The sequence below is a fragment of the Danio rerio genome, chromosome 7 (assembly GCF_049306965.1).
Source record: "Danio rerio strain Tuebingen ecotype United States chromosome 7, GRCz12tu, whole genome shotgun sequence".
NCBI lineage: Eukaryota > Metazoa > Chordata > Actinopteri > Cypriniformes > Danionidae > Danio > Danio rerio.
This window is the reverse complement of record NC_133182.1, coordinates 46180709-46200160: the sequence shown is the minus strand read 5'-3', so window position 1 is coordinate 46200160 and position 19452 is coordinate 46180709.

Below are 19452 nucleotides of genomic sequence, written 5' to 3'. Positions count from 1 at the left end.
AGTTATGGATATTAAACAGGCGGACGGTAAATTCTGGCGCAAGCAACATAAACAAATAAAGCAATGGTCAAAACACAGCAAAGCAAGGCAAAGGAAATGTGTCGTAATGTTCACAATAACAGGTAAACAAGACTCAGCAAAGTCTTTGTGATTGTGTGCTGTATAAATAGTTAATCTCATCAGTTCATGAGCTGCTCCCAGCCGTGCATTTGTGTGTGTGTGTAATCAACAGAAAACTAGAACAGGTGTGTGTGTGTGTGTGGTACTTGACGGGATTTGTAGTTCTTTATGGTGGCAGAATTGTAGTCTGCAGGAAAGTGAAGGTTCTTTAGCGATCTATGAGGGTTAGATCGCTGGTGATTGTGACAGGTTGCCAAATTAGTGAATCACTCATGTACTGTAGGAGAATTTCGCTTCATTGATTTTCTTTTTGGCTTAGTCCCTTTACTATTCTGGGGTCACCACAGCGGAAAGAACCACCAACTTGTCCCGCATATGTTTTACGCAACGGATGCCCTTCCACCTGCAACCCATCACTGGGAAGCAACCATACACACTCATTCACATACATACACTATGGACAATTTAGCTTTAGCTTATCCAAGTCACCTGTACCGCATGTCTTTGGAAACCCGGAGGAAACCCACGTGACAGCGTGGAGAACATGCAAACTCCACACAGAAATTTCAACTCACCCAGAATGGACATAGAATAGTGCATAAGTATGTGATTTGGCACACATATTTGTTTTTCATTTAATGCACTTGAGCACAACCATTTTCACTGGCAGATTTGTAACAAAAATGGAAGGCTACTGGCTGTTTTTAAAGAAGGAGAAGCTACTCTGTACCCTGTCCTCTCTTGGCATGTTTTGGTTGAGATTATGGCAGACATCATGTAAATATGCACATTTCAGATAGGGATTTTTCACCTAATTAAATAGAAATAAACAGTGACCAGAATAGTTTTGTTGGGAATGTTCATGAAATTATTATTATTATAATTGTTGGTATTGTGTGTGTATGTGTGTGTGTGTGTGTGTGTGTGTGTGTGTGTGTGTGTGTGTGTGTGTTTTAATAAGTCATTCTGGTAAGGAATTGACTGAAGGTGAGTGAATTGTGACTTCAATCTTCCTGACAGAATAATAATAATAATAATAATAATAATAATAATAATAATAATAATAATAATAATAATAATAATAATAAAATAATAAAATAATAATATTACTACTACTACTACTACTACTACTACTAATAATAATAATAATAATTTCTTATATTTATGTAGCGCTTTTCTGGACACATTTTTTGGGAGAAATGTCTTCATCCACCACCAGTGTGCAGCATCTACCTTAATGACATGACAACAGCCATATTGCGCCAGACCACACACCACACAGCTGATTAGTGGAGAGAAGACAGAGGGATGAAGCCAATTATGATATGGACATAGTTAGGAGGCCATGATGGACATAGGTCAGGATGCTGGGGTTAAATCCCTACTCTTTTTCAAAGAACATCCTGGATTTCTTAATGACCACAAAAAGTCAGGACCTCTGTTTAACACCTCATCTGAAAGATGGAGCTTTCCCATGTGGTCTACTGACCGGGCACAGCCCTGCTTAGCTTCAATGGGTGACCATGTGGAAGTTGCAGAGAGCTAGCTGCATAATTTTACATTGTTTTGTCAATATCTCTTGAAATCAATCTCTTTTCCTTATAATTATACAAGTATATATGTAGGTCTCACTGTACGATTTCCACAAAATATTTAACTAATTACATTTGAACTTTTAACTTGTTCCTTTACATTATCTAAAAAAATATATTTTTTAGTAGACTGATACAATTTATTTCAGCTGAAATTAATATTTTATTTAGTTATTTAGTTGTGGTATGTAGCCATGTAATTGTTCTTGCAAAATAACCCCCCTTCAGTGTGATTAAAGACGTTTTGTGATAATTGGCTATACATTATTAATTACCTTACCCATTAAATATTAAATAGGTAAATTAGATGACTCTTTATTAGGGTAGTGTAGAAAAGAGTTCAGCCTCTAAGTGTTATCTGAAATGTTCTTCCAAAATTAGCGTTTTTCTCAGGATCCTGTGTGTACAGTAGGTTCAGTAATTTCAAGTTTATGACAATGAATAGGTTATTTTCAGTGCCTTTAAAGTCAACCTGTACAGGCTTTTGCATCTGAACTCTTCATAATTAATGCATAGTTGTCACAATCACAAGAGATCTATCAGCCAGAGATCACTGGTAAACATTCACATGAACTACAAATTCTCCATGTTATGGACTACAACACCCAGTCATGCAACACACACACACACACACACACACACACACACACACACACACACACACACACACACACACACACATACAACCGGTTCCAGATTCTGACCGATTACACTCCCACAGCTGAGTCTGATTAATGCACTGTAAGCAGCACAAACACTCAACTGTAGTTGCTGAGTCTTGTTATCTGTTTAAGTGACATTGCAACACTTTTCCTTTGATCTTGTTTTGATCCTCGCCGTGTTTATCTGTGTATTCCTGTCTGCTGCCTGCCTTCTGACCATCTGCTTGTGTATTTGACTACGACTCTAAATTGCCCAAATACATCTGTTTGCTCCTGTGTTGACCATTGCTTGCCTGAACTCTCCTGCATTTGGATCTGCACATTTGTTGTCAGTGTCACTTCCCTGTTACAATAGTACATTAATGTTAACGTAATGGTAACGAGAAAGCTTAAAAGGGTACCTAAATGAAGAGCCGAAAAGTAAAAATAAAGTTTGGAAAGTTGAAAAAAGTACTATTTGGAAAGTACTTTTTCTGCTCTAACACCAACACAGAATTTTTATTTACTTATACTTTTGGAAAAAAAGAAGAAAAAAAGGAAGAGTATATGGAAATTCACTTATGCATACTTAACGCATATTTTAGTTTTATTTTATAATACTAGATATTTGTGCATGTGCTGCTGATTGAGCTTAACTTACTAAACCCAGCAAATTATTTAAATATGTGAAGTAGAAAAATTGTTCAATATAGCTAATGCATTTATTATAATGACGTGATCTGTAGTGTAAACTGTTATTAGATTAATGCATCAACTACAGCTAATGCTAAATCCGAAGTTTTGAATATGATCGCACATTAGTGTAGCTCTAGTGTTAAAGGCAGCGTTTCCTAAGAGCATCAAGGTAACCGGTTCCCAGACAACATGAACTGATAAATGCACAGCCTGAATACCCTCGTAACTGTTTTAAAAAAAAAAAAAGCATCAGCCAAATTTTAAATCATTGTTTCATCATAGTAGAGTCGACCCAAATGTACAATTATGTGTTTGATCAGGCCTGCACGAGAAACATTTGAACAGCCCCACAGTTTGCATGAAATGCTGAGGAAAATGTAATTGTTCAATTGGTGTGGGTCTTTTGAGCCAGCAAACCAATCTCCTGAATGGAACAAAGCCAAGACAGTCCAAATTCTCAAATCACCACATTGCCAGATATTAAGTGACATTTTGCCTGAGACCTGAAGGGATCTGAGTTTGGGAGAAACCCAGAGATCCCCAGCAAATGGGCCCTGATCTGGATAATCTCCTATGCTTCTTTAACAAATGGGTCCAAAGCTGTCCAAAAGCCCCGTGCCTGTATCTCCCATGACTGTGGATTTGGGTCTTACATGCTGTGTCTTCATAGAGAGAGAATCTGGAAGCTGATACATGCTTAGTGAATTTTAATATGTTTTCCAATGAGACTTTCTTCTGCTATCTTATGTGCATTACAGAAATAGTTTTGGTTAGAGATAATATTGTTTTTTATCCCTTCTCTGTAAGGGTGACATGGCATTGAATGTGTCAAGTTTGTTTCTTTTTAATGAGCCTTTTGTCTGTTTCACCACCAAGCAAGCAATTAAATGAGTTCTGTCGCAAAGTGTGACACAAAAATATATCAAAATAATTTTAAAAAGCTGTGGCATTAATTCAATATACAGCTGCAATGTCACAGCAATTATTCCTGTCCAGAGTTGCATAAAATTTTCACCAAAATCTGATATGAGTTGGACCACTGTGCAAATTCTTCACCAGCACATCTTAAATATTATCAACAAGATTTAGACCCTGTGATGGTCAATCTACAGTATGTGTAGAAACTATGTGTCATGCCCCCTGAAACATTACTTCACAATTTGAGCTCAATAAATCCTGGCATTGTCATTTTAAAATGTCTGTGACATCGCATAAATAAAAATGCATTTAATATTTTTTTTTCAGCTTAGTTCTTTTATTAATCAGGGTTTGCCACAGCGGGATGAACCACCAACTAATCCATCATATGTTTTACACAGTGGATGCCTTTCCAGCTGCAACCCAACTCTGGGAAACACCCATGCACACTCTTTTACACACATACACTACGGCCAATTTAGTTTATTCATCTAATCTATAGCACATGTCTTTGGACTGTGGGGGAAACCGGGGCACCCGAAGGAAACCAATGTTAACACATGAGAAAAATTGCAAACTCACAAAAAAATGCCAACTGACCCAGCCAGGGCTTTAACCAGCGACCTTCTTGCTACACACTGTGTCACCGTGACGCCCTGGAATACCCTTTTTATTTAGTATATTCAGATGCACATAACTGCGAACCAAATCTTGACCAATTGCACCATTCTCAGGTCATAGCACCACCCCCACAGCATTTATTCTAGGCACCAAGTATGATGAGTGCATTACTTCATTACCAACCCCCCAATTTTTTTCCCCTGGGGGATTTGGAGAGGTGTCACATGACATACATCCTTACATCACCTAGCGAACCTGTGTTTAGACACAACAGGTTTAGGAGTGAGCTTGGCTGTGTATTTTTCTAAATAAGTAAGTTAAGAGCATGTAAACGGCAAAGATTAGCTTTTCATTATTTTCAGGATCATACTGAGTTAGTTAGATTTTTAGTTTTGTTATTTTCTTTTCTTTCAACGTCACTTTTGTCCTCTTCCCCTGCAGGTTTTTATTTTTATTTTTTATTATAAATTGTATATAACTTACCTTTTTGTGTTATTTGTTGTTAACTATATTAGTCTTCTTCATTATACCTTTTTGTGTTATTTGTTGTTAACTATATTAGTCTTCTTCATTATTACTATTTTCTGTTCATCTTTGATTTTTGTATATTTGTATATTTTTGTATATTTTCGAGTCCGGGGAAGAGCGGTTACAGCAATCAGGTAAGACAAAAACAGAATCCCAAAAATTAAGTGAACGAGTTTCGTAACAGGGTGAGAACGCGGTGAAATCCGAAAACGCGGTAGAAAAAAAAAATCAGGGATTTTCTTTTTTTGGACGGCTTTTGTAAATTGTTGCTAGGGTTTAGGGAAGCGAGCGGGCGGGCGGGTCAATCGGTAAAATTGGTTGGGTTTAGGGAAGGAGGAGGGCGGGTCAGCCGATTGGCCGGTCGCGCAGTCAATCATCTGGTCAGTCGGACAGCGGCCTCTGGTGGGTTCATGCGAGAACAGCACAGTCGAGAACTTCACTGCACGTTTGAGATGCGAAAAAGCGCACAACAGCGGCCTCTCTGGGATTTGCAAAAACAAAAACTGCAGCCGTACGTACCCGCCGGGACGTATTCCGAGGTCTCCAGAAACGTCCGCGGGACTACGTTTTCACAATGAGCCTGGGATGGTTTTTTCTTCTCCCATATTACACAAAACTATCACAATATAAAATGTTATTTACATCAGTCTCTAACATTATGAAGTCGTTACAACAATTCTTTGGTTTTTAACAAGGTAAATTTTCTTTTGAGTCAAAACCAGCTAAATCCATTTCTGCTTTCTTTGCAAAAACCTCTAAATCCACCTATTAGGACAAGACAGTGTAAAGATGCCATTAGAGATTATTTTACAAAACATAAAACACATTACACAAACCACCTAAAATTAAAAATTGATAAGTAGTGGTTAATTCCGCTGCAATAAATCAGGGAAAAAGCAGAAGGAAAGTAAAAAAATCAAATCTGTCGAGTAAGTGCATTAATCAATAACATTAAAACTGGCATTAATTAAATGTTAACAATCTGTTGTCATTTCAGATATTTGGGATTTAGATTTAATGTAAGTAGAGCAATGTAAACATTAAAAACATTGCAAGCTAAGCTTGGTGGATTCAAGTAATGTAGTGTAAAAACATCGTGAAACATCAATATCTGTGCATTGTCCATTAATATAAAAAGCTTATCAGACATAAAGGTATTGTGAAGCAATACAAATATTGTATACTTTTATACATTATATTTATATTTTAAAAATTAGCTTGAACAAGCAATTAAAAACAAAAGGTAGGCCTTCTGGGCAAAAATGGGATGCCTCTCAGACAATTTTAGAAGCTGTCATTCATTGATTCTCACTATATTCAAGGTCTTGGTCCCTTGCTTATCCTCATAGCATCCATGTGAGATAAAAGAACGTTCGAGGTTACTAAAGTAACCCTTCGTTCCCCGAGGAGGGGAACGGAAGCACTATAAGTGGATTTGATTGTAAAATCCACGCATTGGGAGGTTCGGTTCAGAAGCTACTCGTCTGAAAGAGTATTGAACGGGCCAATTAAGAATGAATTGGCAGCGCAAGCCTGCGCAGGTGAGCGGCATAAGCAATCAACTGAGTATATAAGCTCACCTGGTGCCAGCAGACGCTATCCTTTTTAAGCTGAAGAGACTTTCAACAGCTAAGGGACAGTCATTATGGCGACGGAGTATAGTGCTTCCGTTCCCCTCCTCGGGGAACGAAGGGTTACTTTAGTAACCTCGAACGTTCCCCTTCGGGGGGAACTTCAGCACTATAAGTGGATTTGATTGTAAAATCCACGCATTGGGAGCCCATTGAAAGCGCCATAATGACTGCACCTTACCAACACCCCCGATGAGGAGATAGTCAAGCAAGCGTGACGCACCCACATCATGGGGGGCGCGGTCCTCCAACGTGTCCCTGGCCCTAATTTATCCTACTTCAACAGAAGTTTTACGGATTTATATATATTTTTTGGGAAGTCGTGAGCATCTAGATAATTCTAGGAAAATACGACAGTACGTTGGGAAGCGTGCAATCCCGATAGGGAGGACGCTGCGGAGGCCATCCGTTACCCAAGGGGGGATAGATGGCAGAATTTACATATGGACTAGCCCTAAAAAGGGGGAGTACGCATAGCAAAAGAGTGGTTAGCGGGGAGGGAAGACACGGGTCCGCCCAGGGGGGGGGACTTAACCGTGGCTGAATAAGCATATGGGATCGCCTAGTGGGGACCACGCATAGCAGGCACCTTTACCCAAAACGCGGGCTGACCAGCGGGCAGACCTACAACGTAGTGGGCCAGCAAGTGACTCCTCCGCTGAGTCAGTGCTGGGGGCCACGGAGGAATCTGCAGGGCTCACCTGACGGGGAACTTTACTGACAGATAAAAAGGCGCACGTATCTCCGTGATAGGGAAAATGGCGCAGCAAGCGTGTTTCAACACCCTACCGAATTGTTTCCTCAATCACCAAGGGTTACCTAATACCCTTGAGGAAACCGGCTCCACTCGCAGATTGTAAAACCTTGCAAATGTGTTGGGTGTCACCCAGCCCGCAGCTCTACAGATGTCTGTTAGAGGGGCGCCGCGTGCGCGCGCTCGAGAGGATGCGAAGCTTCGAGTGGAGTGCGCACGCGCTCTCGGGGGACGCGGCTCATCTCGGCTCTGATAGTGAAAGAAAGGCATCCACAATCTAGTGGGAACTTATTTCGGTACGGCACTTCCCTGCTGCCGACCGCTATAACAGACGAAGAGCTGCTCAGATGATCTAAACTCTGAGTGCGGTCCGGATAATACGCAAAACGCGAACTGGACAATAAATAAGGGCTGGGTCTGCCTCCTCCGAGGGCAGCACTTGCAGGCTCACTACCTCGTATTAAAACGGAGTGGTAGGAACCTTGGGCACATATCGCGGGCGGGGTCTCAGGACGTGAGAGAAGCCAGCCCAATTACAGGCACGAGTCACTGACCGAAAAATGCCTCCGGGTCCCCGACCCTCTAATCGATATCAACGCGACCAGCAGAGCTGTCTTCAGGGGCAGAAATATACTGAGTCGAGGATCGAAGGGATCTGACGCGGCTTGTGTAGCGAGGGCGAGATCCTAAGAGGGCATGAGAGGGGGCGGGGTGGATTAATTCGCTTAACGCCCCTGAGGAACCGGATGATGAGGTTATGCGTTCCCACGGTGCTGCCAGCCACCGCGTTATGAGAGCGGAGATGGCAGCCACGTAACCTTGAGTGTGGAGGGCGACAGCCTGCTCTCCAACTTCTCTCGGCGTAAAGAAAGCACAACGCTGATCTGGCAAATTACGGGGGTCTTCTCAGCGAGAGACACACCATTCAGTGAATAGACTTCACGTCAGGGCATAGGCGCGCTCGGGGAGGGGGCTCTAGCCCGAGTGACGGTATTAGCCACCGCGATCGGAGGTTACCTAAGTCTTCCTCGCGTCTAAAATCTCTTCAAAGATCGGCGAGGGTGCCAGGTGGTGCCCTGTCCCTGAGAGAGTAGGTGCTCTCTCGAAGGGACTGCCAGGGGAGGGCTATCGCGAGGGAGAGCTTGGACATCCAGGTCCGGTTGAGCCAGAGGGGCGCAACCAGCAACCTGTTCCTCGTCCTCTTCCTGACCTTGCACAGTAACTGCGCGAGCAGGCTCACTGGGGGAAACGCGTATTTGCGCGTGCCCCGAGGCCAGCTGTAAGCCAGTGCATCCGTGCCGAGAGCACTCGGTCAGGGAAAGAACAACTGGCAATGAGCGATCTCGGGGGAAGCAACAGATCGATCTGGGCTTCCCCGAATCGCGCCCATATCAGCTGAACAGACTCGGGGTGGAGTCTCCATTCTCCAGGACGCAAGGCTGCCGTGAGAGCGCATCGGCTGCACGGTTGAGCTTGCCTGAATATGAATGGCGTGCAGCGATTTCAGCCGTGGATGACTCCAGAGGAGCAGACGGCGGGCGAGCTGAGACATGCGGCGAGAGCGCATACCCCCTATACGGCTGATATACGCCACCGCCACCGTACTGTCCGTCCTGACCAGCACGTGTTGCCGCTCCAGCACCGGAAAAAAACGGTGGAGAGCGAGGAACACTGCCAACAGCTCCAGGCTATATGCCAATGCAACTGGGTACCTTTCCACAGGTCCGCAGCCGCATGCCTGCAACGCACAGCCCCCCAGCCCATGTTGGAAGTGTCTGCTGAAACGACAACAAGACTGGACGCCTGTTCTAGAGACACCCAGGCCTGTAGGAACGAGGGGTCGCTCCAAGGGCTGAGGGCGCGGCGACACAGCGCAGTAACAGAGACTCGGTGTGCGCGCGCGTGCCATGCGCGTCTGGGGACTCGATCGTGAAGCCAGTGCTGAAGTGGTCTCATATAGAATAATCCGAGCGGCATGAAGCGGCTGCGGATGCCATATGCCCCAGGAGCCTCTGAAATAGTTTCAGTGGGACCACTACTTTACTGTCGAGCTCTCTCAGACAGTACAGCATCAGCTGAGCGCGCTCTCCGGAGAGGCGCGCTGCCATGGTGACCGAGTCCAGCTCCAGCCCGAGAGAAGAGATCCTCTGCACGGAGGCGAGTTTGCTCTTTTCTCGGTTGACCTGAAACCCCCACAGGTGGAAGTGCCAGAGCACTTTGTCACTGTGCATAATCAACTGCTCCGAGAGAGGGCAAAAATCAGCCAGTCGTAAAGAATTGAGTATGCAGATGCCCGCGAGCCGAAGGGGCACTAAGGCACCCTCCGCGGGCTTGGTGAGGACCCGCGGAGACAGAGAGAGCCCGAAGGGGAGGGCTTTGTATTGCCAAGCTCGACCTTCAAACGCAAACCGCAGAAACTGTCGGTGGCGAGGAAGAGTGGAGACATGGAAATACGCGTCCATCAGGTCTAATGCTGCAGACCAACCCAGAGGACGAACGCACCGGAGGATGCGCTTCTGCGTGAGCATTCTGAACGGCAGCTTGTGCAGGCAGCGGTTCAAAACGCGCAGATCTAGGATTGGCCGTGACCCACCGCTCTTTTTGGGCACGATGAAGCGTGGGCTGTAAACCCCGCTCTCCATCTCGGCTGGAGGGAGCGGCTCGATTGCATCCTTCGCCAGGAGGACAGCAATCTCCTCTCGCAAGACAGGGGCGGACAGGGGGCTGACCCTGGTGAATACACACCCGTGACTTGGGGGGGCTGTTTCGCGAACTGAATCGCATAGCCGAGTCTGATTGTGCGTATGAGCCACCGCGAAGAGCTGGCCCGCGCTAACCAGGCAGGCAGAGCTCTCGCTAATGGACTCATCGCTACAATCGCTGACGTACCAGCAGTGGGGCAGCGCGGAGTGGGTGTGCTGATCCGGGAAGCTCGCGGGTCCCACGGAAAAGCTGGAGGTGAGATATTTGCTCTCACTCCAAACCCGAGCTCCGGAGGGGAGGCTCGAGGGGTGGGAGAAAGGAGACCGTCCTCCCAGCGCTCGTGAGCCACTGGCGAAACGCACCGAATCTGCAAGCTAGAAAGCATAGCGTCCCAGACTGGCAGATTTCGGGCTGTCACATCTGGGGAAGTGAAAAGTGCCCTTTCATAATGTTTTCATGGCAGTAAAAAGTGCCGTTGGAAATAGGGCCCCGCCCTCCAGCGGGGAAAGAGCAAGTTTCCTCTTCTCCAAATGGCCTGTCCCAGGGGCGCTTCGCGGTCCGTTGCCGGACTTAGCGGCGTTCTGGGCAGGGGGGCTGCCTGCTTCCGAGGTGCCCGACGCGCTCGCTTCGCCGAAGGCGTGTGCGGGGGCGGAGCAGCTCTCGTAGGCGGGCGCCTTCGGCGAGGAGCAGGTATGAATGGCACGGCGGGCGGAGCGGGCTACGGACCGCCGATAAGACATCACCCACCAACTGCTCTCTCACCGCCTTGAATTCCTGGGTGAATTCACAGACAGTGTCGCCGAACCTGGCTGGGGATATGGGGAAGTCAAGAAAGCGGACTTTGTCGACTTTGCGCATATCAGCCAGGGGTGGCGCTCCTGGACCACTAATGTGGACATCGTCCTCCCCAACGCACACGCAGCGGACTCAGTAGTCCGAAGAGCTAAGTCGGCGGCGGTGCGAAGCTCTTAAGCCTGGGTTGGACCCACCCTCGTGCAGCTCGGCCAGCGCCTGCGCTTGGTAGCGCTGGTAGGTGGCTATCGCATGCAAGGCGGAAGCAGCCTGGCCCGCAGCTATGTAAGCTCTAGCTCCGAGGGAGGTAGATAACTTACAGGCTTTGGATGGGAGACAAGGCGGACCCCGCCAAGAAGAGGCGCCGCGCGGATTTACCGCCATCGCGCACTCAACCTGAGGAATCGCCACATACCCCCTGGCTGTTTCACCGTCAAGAGTGGTTAGGGTGGAGGAACACGCAGCACGAGCAGAAAAAAGTGCTTTACAAGACCGCGTGAGCCTACTGTGCACCTCCGGGAAGAAGGGAACGCCCCTCTAGTCGGTCCGGCCGCGGAGCTGGGGGATAAACCATCTCCAACCCACGGCCGAAGCAGCCCGGGAAAGCACGGCTAACATGTCCGTTTCAGGATCCGTAGTGACAGCGCTCACCAGCCCGAAGGGGGCGAGCGGGTCTGGATCATCATCGGACAATGAAAGCCCACCCTCCGATGCCGCGATGGACATCTGGTCTCCGGTGTCATCGGGCGTAAGGGCTACCATCTGTTAGACGGATCGCTTCCCCCGCCCGAAGCTTGGATGGAGCGCTTAGAGGAGCGGGAGGTCCGCGGGCCCGTGGGCGACGGATTATCTCTCGCTGAAACCCTCAGATCTGCCCGAGTGCCCGCTGCAGAGCAGGGGACAACTGGGGTGGTTCGCCCTTCTGCAAAGGCTAACCGCGATCTTGCGCAACAGTCATGGCATCGCAATGACGACATGAACTACCCGCGAGCAGCGCATTAACATGCTGGACCCCCAGACATGTAACGCAGTGCCCGCGCCCATCATCCGAGGACAGGAAACCACCGCATCCAGAAACGCACAGTCGGAGCGCCGTCCTGATAAGGACGTGCTGCACGACTGTGTTGCTCTTTCTGTGAAGTTTGCAACTTTATACGCACCGCTCTGGAGGACCGGACCCAAAGAACGCCAGGCAAGGGAGAAACCCAGCTCGACCGTCTGCCACTGCGTGTACACACTCTGGACCGGGAGAATGCTCTCGTTCGCTCAGAATCGCTGGTCACAGCAGGAGGAACCCTCATCGACTCGATCAGAAAGTCTCTGAAGCGAAAAGGATAGCGTCTGCTGGCGCCAGGTGAGCTTATATACTCGGTTGATTGCTTATGCCGCTCACCTGCGCAGGCTTGCGCTGCCAATTCATTCTTAATTGGCCCGTTCAATACTCTTTCAGACGAGTAGCTTCTGAACCGAACCTCCCAATGCGTGGATTTTACAATCAAATCCACTTATAGTGCTGAAGTTCCCCCCGAAGGGGAACGGCATCTTAACTCTGCCTTTTTTGAAACGCAGTTGTCGTTTAATGTATAGTAAATCAGACTCTTTTAAAAATAAATAAATAATTTCAATGCAAACATGCATCATATCTAATTATTGTTGTTTATTTTGAAAAGCTGGCATGCGCACCTGTGTATATACTTATAAACTGTTCTCGTGCGCCACTCTCGATGTAAAAAATTATATATACAAATAATCTCTGCTTGCCGTAGTTTACACAGGGCTGTCGAGAAATATGCATTGATACAGCTTTATAATATATGGTATGTGGTTTATAGGTTAATTGTTTTTGTGCTATTTAGCACTCCTCTGCACGTTTAGAGAGAAAGAGAGATCACATCACATATACGATTCTTCCACTAACCCTATTTGATGGATTTTTTTTTTTGGTTTTGGTTCTCCTTTTTAATTCAAATATGGTTTTCCAGCATCCCTCCAAGCCTTCATTACTCTGTCCTTCCATTTGTTCATGTCGGCTCTCCTTTTTCCTTTTTTGCAAAGGATTTGCCTTTTAATGTCCGAAGCGTACATGACAGCAAGCGGCACTCCATTATTCTTAGTGGACATAAACAGTTTTATATGTGATGTTTTTTTAATTTTTAAAATGCAGACTCTTGGTCGAACAAAAATATGCCAAACTGTTTGTGTATACAAACTTCACACATACATTTATACTCATATCTCATTTATTTATTTATTTTGACTTATGGTTGTTTGGGAGGTGTCTGGAAGTGTTTTCTAATTTTAAACATTTTAATTAATTTTAGTTTAATTTTAATTACGATTTTATGCTGTGCTTTAGAATTCAGGTAACACATAAAGCATGCTTAAAAACTGACCTCTAAATTCTGTAAAGTTGTTCTTTTTTCCCTCTACTGTATACTGTATGAGCAGCAAGCCATGGTGATGTTACCGTGGTAGATAAAGCAACGTAAGACTTTTTTCAGGTGATCAAGGTAATGAGCAAGCAAGACCATGCTTCCTGTGCGACTCATTAAAGGCTCTTGATCGAATCTCTCTCATGCATGCTCTCTGAACAGAGCCACTCCAGCTTGTCATTCTAAACTGTTTCCTTTGAGTCTCGTTTAATGTGTAATGTTTGTCACCATCAATAAATAAACAGAAATCAGAGTTGAGTGGTGCTTCAGAAACAGCTAATTTATTATTTACATGACTATCTGAATAAAACATGCGCTAAATGGTTTTATCAGCTTTGCAGCATCCATACCTGCAGAAATCAGCTCAACCCATTAGCAATATAATCTAGTCTAATAGATTTGCAGCAAGTCAATGGTTTAGTGACTACTTTAATCGTTGTATTATTATTGACTTTGTAAAGACTTAATTACATTTTTAATAAGCTTTTTTATCGTTTAGTTTGCCAGTTTTAGAAAATGTTTAACTATGGCCTACAATGAGACTTAATTATATAAAATAATGCCAGAAATCACACAAAATTAAAGGTGCGTTTATTATCATCATTATTATTATTATTATTATTATTATTATTATTATTATTATTACACTAGTATATATTATTATCAAGAAAAGTCATCAACCTGATGTAAAATCAGTGTTTTGTCTTCTTTACTCATACTGTAAGTGCTCTGTGGTGTGGCTTATCAAACTTATTTCATTGCTCCATTAATTGCCATCATTCTTCTCATCTTTCATCATCTTCCTCTTCTCCATCATGTCCTCTTCCACCAGCATCTCCTTCTCCTCTTCTATCCTCTCCTCCACTTCCATCATCTTTGCCTCATCAATCTCTTTCTCATCATATGATAAAAGAGAAATATTGTATTCAGTCATTTTCAATGAGATTTTAGGTAACACTTTATTTTGAAGGTCCATTTGAGTATCAGTAGACTATCTGCTTAATATCTGTTAATACTGCTCCTTCAACTGATATTTTACTGACTATAAGAAACTTGACCTGGACCATTATCATCATTTAAATACAGTATACATTGTCGGCGCGAAGGGTGTAGTGGTTAGTGCGTCTCGACCCGAGTTCAAATCCCACCTCGAGGTAATGTAATGTAATGTGTATTTATATAGCGCATTTATTGTGTATGGCCATACACCCAAAGCGCTTCACAATCATGAGGGGGGTCTCTCCACATCACCACCAGTGTGCAGCATCCACTTGGATGATGCGACGGCAGCCACAGGACAACGGCGCCAGTGCGCTCACCACACACCAGCTATAGGTGGAGTGGAGAGACAGTGATCGAGCCAATTCGGTGGAAGGGGATGATTGGGAGGCCATGATCGTAAGGGCCGATAGAGGGACTTTGGCCAGGACACCGGGGTTACACCCCTGCTCTTTCACGAGAAGTGCCATGGGATTTTTAATGACCGCAGAGAGTCAGGACCTCGGTTTAACGTCTCATCCGAAAGACGAGGTATTATGGCAATCCATCCCCTCTCTCTGCTCCCCGCACTTTCCTCTGTATACTCTCTACTGTCCTATTAATTAAAAGTAAAAACACATGAAAAATAAATAAATAAATAATAATAATAATAATAAAGTGTAAATTCAGTAATGTCGATCCTGAACCACCATAAACAGTTAATTACATGTAAATTCACTAAAGTTGATCCTAGACCATCACTATCATTTAAATACAATGTAAATAGTTGGTGCCAGTGGCATTGTGGTTAATGCATTAACACTTGGCATTATGGTAATCATGGTGACCCAAGTTCAAATATCTTTAACTTTGACAATCCTTCCACTATCTCTGCTCCACACACTTTCCTATCCATACTATAAACTGTCCTGGCAATTAAAGTCGAAACCTCCACCAAAAGTTATTAAAATAATACAGTACAAATTCACTAATTTTGATCCTGGACCATCATCATTTAAATACAGTGTAAATTCACTAATGTTGATCCTGGACCATCATAATTTAAATTCAGTGTAAATTCACTAAAGTGTATCCATATAGTGAAGCAACACTGTATTATTATAATAACTTTTGGTGGAGGTTTTGACTTATATTGACAGGACAGAGATTATGAATAGGAAAGTTTGTGAAACAGACATAGTGGGACGACAGTCAAAGTACCAAGAGGGTTTCGAACTTAGGTTGCAATGACTACCAAAGTGCCAATTTTGATGCTCTAACCTTTACAGCACTGGACCTGACTATTTACACTGTATATAAATGATAGTGATGTTGATTCTGGATCACCTTAAACATTTAAATACAGTGTAAATTAACTAATGTTGATCCTGAACCATCATCTTTTAAATACAGTGTAAATTAACTATTGTTGACCACCTTAAACATTTAAATACAGTATAAATTCTCTAAAGGTGATCCTAGACCATCACTATCATTGATATACATTGGAAAAAGTCAGGTCCAGTGGTGTAGGGGTTAGAGTCAACACTTGGCACTTTGGTATTCATTGCGACATAAGTTTGAAAACCTGTTCTAGATACATTGACAATCCTCCCACTATATCTGTTCCAAAATCTTTCCTATCTATAATCTCTAATGTCCTGTCAATTAAAGTCAAAAACTTCACCAACAGTTATTAAAATAATACACTGTAATTTCACTATACTTGATCCTGGACCATCATCATTTAAATACAGTATAAATTCACTAATGTTGATGATGGACCACCTTAAACAATTAAATGCAGTCTAAATTCACCAATGTTGATCCTGGACCAACATAATTTAAATACAGTGTTAATTCACTAATGCTGATCCTGGATCATCGTCATTAAAAATACAGTGTAAATTCACTAAAGTTGATCCTGGAGCATCATCATTTAAATACGTTGTAAATTTGTTAAAGTTGATCCTGAACCATCATAACCATCTAAACCATGACTACTATTTAAATATGATATAAACAGTCAGTGGTGTAGTGGTTAGTGCGTTGACACTTGGCACTCTAGTAGTTATGGCGACGTGTTTTCTCCGTGTTAGACCTTAGCCCTGTATTCCCTGTTCTCCTGTTTAGCCGCCTGCCTTGTGACCTGTTGCCTGTTATTCGACTATGATTCTGGATTGTCTACATATATCTGTTTGCACCTGAATTGACCATCGCTTGCCTGACTTTAAATAAACCTGCATTTGGATCCAACTTCTGTTGTTAGTGTCACTCCCCGTCGTTACACATATTGAGTTTTTCTTTTTGTCTTAAATTGCTAGTAGCCACGACATCTTATCAGTAACCAAACAAAAATAAATAAATAAATAAAATAAAAAGCCACCTAGCCAATGGATGGCCTGAAGCTAAGTAAATTACAGTAATTATAAAACTGTATTGAAACTGGATTTAATGGTATTTATTAAACAATTCTCTTTTCCCATTTGAAAAAAAGCTACATCACATATATATGCAATGTGATCATCCCCAAAATAAAAATAAAAAATAAAAAAAAAAATGGTAAAGACTCCAGACATTTGTAAAAAAAAAAAGCAGTATACATGTTTTGATATACCTCTCATTCATAGCACATAACTGTCTTTGATCCTTCAGGCAATTTCAAAAGATTAGGTTTAATATATTTGGTTGAAGTCAAAGGGAGCAGTGAAATAAAATTTCCACCATTTTTCTTCCTGCTCGCCATGGTGGTGATCGATCTATGAAAAAGCGTAGCACTATCTGTAACATCAGACCAGGAAAATCCCATTTTTCCTCAGCAAGGCTCCATCTAATATCTCAACAACCTCCTTCATTGATTGGCAGGAGAAAATGTCTCTGAATGTCTTTGAAAAGCTTCAAGGCTTCTTTACAGACTCTGTCATTTTCTACACAGTAACCGAGTCAGAGAATCCAGTCACATGCACCACTACCCAGGGCCAGAATTACACTAATAATCACAAATCGAACATGCATCTAGTTCGACAGGTACACCTGTTGGACACAATTTCATCTGATGTTCAGTGCACATGGTTGGGTGCTCTGTGTGTGCCTTTATCAGGGTTGTGGTGTGCACAGTTGTTTGTGTTCTTGAGTTCCATATGTTGCAGTTATTCACCACCTGCCCCTGCAGCACTCTTAGACTAAAGAGTATATGAATATTCATAGAGCTTGTCAAAACTACATGACATTAATTTAAGGTGACTTAAAACTTTGAATTAAAAAAGCGCTGTCCTTAAGGTTAAATTCCATTGTTGGTATGATGGCTTCTTGTTGTGGCCCCTGGTTATCATCTATTTATTGTAGTGCAGAATTTACAATAGCAACTCTATTGTGAAAGTAATTCTTCTTCTTTTACGATTATAAAAATGTATGTATATATATATATATATATATATATATATATATATATATATATATATATATATATATATATATATATATATATATATATTTAAACATGTTAAATAATTGTTTATTTATAATTGCATCAAAGTTTCCAGACGAAAAAAAAAATCACAATTACTGGCAAATCAGCTATATATGTCATGTCTATATATTCATTCATTCATTCATTCATTCATTCATTCATTCATTCATTCATTTATATATATATATATATATATATATATATATATATATATATATATATATATATATATATATATATATATATATATATATATATATATATACACACACACACACACACACACACACACACACATACATATCCTTACCCTATGTATATCATTACCCTTATAGCACACTTACATCATAAAGATGCCTGTTAATGTTCTCACTTAGGAGACATCGTTTTTAAAGTGTTTGAAAGTCTGCAATGCATGTACAGTAAGTAAATTTACTACTACCAAACATGCCAACTACCTCTCTTTTAAGTTTCACTGAAGTAGGCAATTCCTATGCTTTCGAAAGTAGAAAAAAAAAAAAATCTAAAAATGTTATGATAAAAAAAGGAAAGAAAATCTGTAACATGTTTAACTGTGTTTCCTTAATATATATGGTGAATAACCAAACATTGACTCTCCTAGAATTCCCAGCATGACATTTTTTTTTTATTTCTTGTTAGTTTCTTTTTTTTTTTAAATCTAGACTTATGCACATTAATGTTTTGTATACTTATGTGTTTATCTAACGTTGATGAATAATGTTTATTGCATTACTTAATTTTGTGTGAAGTTACTCGTCAGATTCAATTTAATTCAATTCATTTTTGTTTCTATAGCACTTTTACAATTGTGTCAAAGCAGCCTCACATAGAAGATGATAGTAAATTGAAACAGTGTCAGGCCAGTTTTCAGTGTTGAAGTTCAATTTAGTGTGGTTTAATTTTCACTGCTGAGAGTTCAAACACTGAAGATATAGATATTTGTCTTATGTCTTTACGATGTTTAAGATTTAGAAAGTTTGTTAAACATTTCTTTCTTTTTTTAAATGGCTTTTAAAATACATCTTGTAGATGTGCATGTGCATTCTAGGTAAATACTGTTATTGCTGTCAGTAGATTGAAGTACACAAATCAGGCTTTTGAGTAAAAATAGAAATACACTAATAAAATAATGCTTCAGTAAAGGTCATCCTTTTTAATTCTGGTCCACTTCACAAATTAATTGATCGATGCAAGTTGTGATCTGATATTACAAGTTAATTGACAAAATTCAGCTCATTCAAAAATCAAACCCCATTATAGCAGGTGAAATTACTGTCCACCTCTCATTAATGTATTACAATATAAAAAAACAGTAATAACTTGACTGTTTTTACTGTAAAATATTGTGTTCCAAACTTAATTTGGAAATCTATGAACAAGCCACCCACTAAGTTGAAATTGGTTTAAAAGTGTAATTCTAATAAAACATGCGGTTGGGTTTGTGCATATTTTACCCTAATTTTGGTTGAAACAGCCCAGTATTTTTAGTGTGAAATAACTATTCATTTTTGGTTGAACAGAATATTAAAAACATTAAAAATCATTGAATAGCTGTG